The 5,404-nt window shown below is 52.0% G+C and overlaps 1 long non-coding RNA gene across 1 annotated transcript; it reads left to right on the top strand.

Annotated features, from left to right (window-relative positions):
- Positions 1–536: 536 nt before the first annotated feature.
- Positions 537–5,002, top strand: LOC122464402. Its single transcript, XR_006288381.1, has 2 exons — positions 537–654; positions 4,379–5,002. It is a non-coding gene; the product is annotated as an uncharacterized LOC122464402 (long non-coding RNA).
- The last annotated feature ends 402 nt before the right edge of the window (positions 5,003–5,404 follow it).

Genomic DNA, 5,404 nt, shown 5'->3' with positions numbered 1-5,404 from the left:
CCTCCCACCACAACTGCCTAGTGCCCGGCACACTACACCCCCAACCAGAACCCCTCCCAGACCGCCCCCCCACTGCCCAGTGCCCCCCTCACAGCCCCCCCACCACCACAACTGCACAGTGCCCCATATTCCTGAGGCAATTCTGCATAAAAAAAATAAAAATTCTGCACACCATATTTCAAAATCCTGCACATTTTATTTGTCAAAAAAAACAGATGTGAAATCTCTGGCATGGCAGTGGGGAGCACGGGCCACCGGCCACCCTGCAGCCTCTCCCCCCGCCCCGGGACAGGGACGCGGCAGTGAGGCTGCACCTGACCCAGCACAAGGGCCAGGCAAGCTTCAGAAACACCCTGGGGCCCTGTCCCTCTAGGCAGGGCCGTCCCTACCCGTAGGCAAAGGACGCAGCTGCGGTAGGGCACCCTATTTCCTGGTGCCCTAGGCAGCTGCATCCTGCCCTAGCCCCTGCTCCGCCTCTTCCCCGTGGCCCCCTGCCCTGCCCCGCCCCGCCTCTTCCCACCCCTGCTCAGCCCCACTCCGCCCCTTCCCCGAGGACTGCGGCAGGGGTCGGGCGCCCTCCACTCACGGGCCGCGGTAAGTGCAGCGACCCCGCCCCAGCCCGCTCAGTGCCGCCGGCTCCCAGCCGCGCCCCTGGTGAGTGCTGCGGGGCGGTTCCCCCCTGCCCCGCAAGGCTGGGAGCCAGGGGAGCGGAGCGGAGCGGAGCGGGCTGGGGCCGGGTCGCGCCACTTCCCGCCGCCCCGTGCGTGCGGGCTCGGGCCTGCCCTGCACTCACCGGGTGTCAGGAAGCGGAGCGCCCCGGCTCCAGCCCGCTCCGCCGGCTCGTGCTGGGGGGCGGTTCCCCACTGACCCCAAGCCAGCCCCCGCAGGGGCCTGGGGCCCCACACAGCTACCAGACAGCAAATGTGAAAAATCAGGAGGGGGGGGGGGTAATAGGAGCCTATATAAGAAAAAGACCCTAAAACCTATACAATTGGGACATGTCACCCTAAATGCAGCCCCCTGCCTGTGGGGGGCTGTGTAGGGCACCAAAATGGCTAGGGACGGCCCTGCCTCTACGCCAGGCACACCAGGGGCAGGCAGGCTCAGCCCAGCAACAATCTCCAAGTGCAGAGGGACTTAGTGTGGGGGGATCCAGGTGGGGATAAGAGGGTTCTGTGTGGGGCAGTCTGGGTGTGGGCAGCTCAGTGGGGCGGGGGGGGGGGAGGGATCTGGATGCACAGGGGCTCATTTGGAGATTCCAGGTGTAGGAGCAATGGGACTCCACAGCGGGGTCCAGGTGAAGGTGATTGGGGCTCAGCCGGGGGCGTATAAGTATGAAGATCTCAGTGGTGGGGTCCAGGTGCAAGGGAGGTGGGGTTCATTGGGGTGGGGGTCCTGGTGAAGCTGGTTGGGGCTGAATGGGGTGGGTGTCTAGGGGGCTCGTCGGAGGGGGCCAGGTGCAGGGGAGATGGGGCTTGTCAGGGTCGGGGTTCGATGGGCCCCCAGCTGCTGCCAAGGGGATGCTGCGTGCTGGGCTCCGCTTCCCATAGCTCCTTCTCTTCCCCATCCCATGCCCCTTCCCCACTGCCCTATCCCACCCCCTTCCTTCTCCGCTGTCTCTTTCCGCCAGCCGCAACCTGCCCCCTGCCCTGCCCTGCCACAGGCACTTGCTATTGTACAGAAAACAGTGGCTCTCAGCATACAGGAGGGGCACTAGGACCCAGAAGTTGGCATCTGGCTCAAAGTCAGTGGAGCTGAACAGCACCCTCTTTCAGTGAGGCAGGTCTGTGCTTGCAGAAATGTGGGGGGGGGGCAGTGGCATGTGAACCTGTCTGCCCGCCCCACGCCTCACCTCTGTTTGGTGGGCAATGCCACTCCCCAAAACTACACCTATGGGTGTCCCCAGTGTTGAAACGGATCTTTAATGGCCCATAGCTGGGCAGATTGTTACTGATACCAGTGAAAATTCAGATTTAATTTGCTCAATGCACAGCAATTATTTGAGAAAGAATCACACAAGCAGTAAAAGGTTATATAATATGTCTCCCTAATAAGCCTCAATTCCCCAAGCATAAGCCCTCCATAACTATGTTGGGCTTACACAGTGTCCTGATTGGCAAACAAAGCAGGTATAGCTACCAGTCCTAGATGGAGACTTCTTTTCTTCTCTTCTTTTCCCCTCTCAAGTACTTCGTCTGTCAAATGTCCCCCGAAGAAGAGTCTTGGTTACCCCGAGGCCCTCTAGTTCAAAAGTCCCTTGTAGCAGTGTCTTGGTTACCCTGAGACCCTCTATCTCACAGCATCACAGACCTCTTCAAATATTAATTGGGGAAGTAACTAACTCACTCTGCTTAGCATTTATACCTCTTGTTTTCAAAGGAGTCACGTGTCCCAGAAATATGCCCTGTGGGCGTTTCATTACTGTTTTTTTAATTAATATTTTAGAAGGGGGCTGGAAACAGACACAAACCAAAGATCAGTTGACGTTTACCCTCTCAGTCATTCACTTAAGTTCTTAGAGTGGTGTCATCCAGAAGGGTCATTTTGACCCGGATCAGCCTGTGCCAAGCTCACTGGTGGCGTGTTTTTGAGTTTTCTTTACTTGGTGAGCTGGACCCTGGCTGGTATGACCAAAGTTCTGTGCTGAAACACACACACAGATAGAGCATATAAACACTCTCAGTAAATTTCCATACCAACTGATGCTAAAAGAACCCTGCTCCCAGAATCCTCTAGCATATTTAGACGTACCAAGCCATACCAAACTCATGTCCACCACATTCATTTATATCAATTACAATAATTCATAATAATAATTTGGCACCATCCCAATACCCAGACCCCCTCCCTCTGGCTTCCCTTTGCTTCTCCATCACTTTCTGCAGAGTGGGAAGCAAAGAAATCTGCGGGGTGACCTGTTTTCATTCCCCCAGGAGTACCTCACATAGACCACCCCTGCCCTGCATCCCAACACACACAGACCACCCTCCACTGCCCAGCGCCCCCAACCCCACACTGTCCAGCACCCCCCATAGATCACCCAGAGACCCATTCCTCCATGCCCTGCCCTTCAGCCACACTCACCAGCCCCCCTGGGAGGTGACTGTGTCCCCTAGGCTGAGCCGGCAGCACAACTGGGACTGGTTGGGGATTGCTTTGGCTCTTTGGGAGTGGCGCAATCAGCCAGGCTAGAGCGGGAGTGGGGCCTACCCGGGCCAGGCTCCCTCAGGACCCACTTGCCTGGTGGGGCCCGGCCAAGCGCCCCGTGTTGACCCCCCTCCCTCTGGCTGAGACCAGCCTACCCTGGCCCCTGCACCGGCCCCAGGAGGCTCAGCCCTGGGGAGGTGGGCGGGGGCCCGCAGGTGGCAGGCATCAGAAACCGCCGGGAGCCAGAGCTGCACTAGGGAGCAGGGCAGACCCCTGCGACATGATCCCCGAGAGCCTGCCCAGCCCAGCTGCACCCACTGGCCCCATGCCTAGGGGTTGGGGAGGAGTGGGGGTGAAAAAGAACAAGCTGTGGGTGGGGCCTTGGGGCAGAGCACAGACAGAGTAGAGGGAGCAAGGAGGACAGGGTCCATGGTCCAGGCACCAGCGTGCCTTCTGAGTATGGGCCCAGTGCCATGTAAACCCGGTACTGATGCAGATAAAAAGGACCAAGTAGAAATAAGTTAGATAAAAGAAATCAGGTAGAAGCTGGACTATCAGAGGCACTTTGTATTGTTTACTATAGGAGATGGATTCCAAATGGTTTGTGGCATAAACAAAGTGAAACTGGATAACAGATAGATTTTTTTTTTTTTTTTTTGCTATTGAAATAACAGTCAGTGTGGGAGATAAAATATTTCCTAATTTTTATTAAAATCAGCTTACAAGTCATGAGGGCCAGGGACCTTTCATGACTACATTTTTAGAATAGCCATCTGGACATCCTCAGGTGTTATGAGATCAAGTATGGCCTCTGGTTTTTACAGTCATTTTAGGGAAATGTACCCTATCCAGAAAATCCAAGACATCAGGTGTGATGGAAGTAATGATTTATATACAGTGATGTGTTTTGAGGGATCTCCTCAGGAACCCCTTGTTAAAATTCTACCACCAAACTGAAAGAAGGAATGAGATAATACTGGCTGGGATGGAGCTCTCTAGATTGCTGCTAAATCATCCCTGCCAGAGATGACTTATCCCTGGTACTCATAAAATAGATCTGAAGAGGAAATTACTTTCCTTTCTGAGTGTCAGCACATGCTCCCCTCATGTTGTATCCGGGCTTATCACAGGCAAAGAGGATTTTTTTTGGTGATAGTCCCTTATTGGCAGCACAGTGGGTGGTCGTGACACGCAGAAGTAGTTAGCGATATTAATTGTGTTATTACCCCAGACAGACAGCCCCAGCTGTGTTGTATTTGGAAGATGAAGCTGCTACATGATTTGGCAAGGAGAGAATTAGCCAGAAGGCAGACTGCATTTGTCACAACGGATCTGAGATTCTAGAGACCACTCCTGTCACTGGAAGGGTCCTACTGTATTGACACATTGTGTCCAGGATGAACCTACAGTGTTATTTTTCTAATTTTTACTCATTGACATCAAAGTCACTTTCAAACCATTGATTCTATTCTTCAGTCTCATGTTCTGCATTTTTTCTCTCTTCTATTTATGCAGGAACATTTTTAAATCCTTCCACTTCTCTCTTTTGTCTTTGTCAACTCTCTCCTGAGTGTCTTGATTTCTTCATGCTATGACAAGATGAATCATAGCTATGGTTACGTAAGGATTTGTATTGCTAGTTAAACTGGCTCAATTGCTTGCCATTTGTAATAACAGTAGGAACTTTGGAGTAGGAACTAAAGTTATGCATACTGTTGTATGCTGGGGGGGGAATTAGTCTTACCAGTAGAAGCACATCATTGCTTGCACTGGGAGCCAGGCAGGCAAGCCAGCATAACCTATCTGTACAGTTCTCAGCAACAAGTTAAATAAAGTGTTTACTGTTATTTAAAAAGTCTCCAGTATTTTTTCTTAAGTTATAATAGCAAATTGGTAACAGCTATTACATGGTGTCAGAAAAAAACCTAAATGTAAGAAAAGAGTAGAACAAACCTGAAAAAAAATGGACCAACTAAAGCCTCCAAAAAAGTTAGTGTTTGAAGGAAATGCAGCAAAAAATTGGAGAAAATTGAAGCAAGGTTGCAAGGGTCTGAGCTGGACCGCACTTTAAGTGGCGGAGTCAAAAAAGATGAAGGGATGAAAATAGTATTATTTCTTCCTGTGGCAGGTGAAGAAGCAAGAGAAGTATTTACCACTTTTCATTTTGATGATGTACAGCTAAAGAAAAAAAAAACAGTCTTAAAGAATAAGTTTGAGGCATAGCCCACGAAAGCTTAAGCCCAAATACATTTCTTAG

The sequence above is a fragment of the Chelonia mydas genome, chromosome 2, assembly GCF_015237465.2.
Source record: "Chelonia mydas isolate rCheMyd1 chromosome 2, rCheMyd1.pri.v2, whole genome shotgun sequence".
NCBI classification, from domain to species: domain Eukaryota; kingdom Metazoa; phylum Chordata; order Testudines; family Cheloniidae; genus Chelonia; species Chelonia mydas.
The sequence above is the reverse complement of the archived record's forward strand: the minus strand, read 5'-3'. Positions and strand labels throughout refer to the sequence as shown.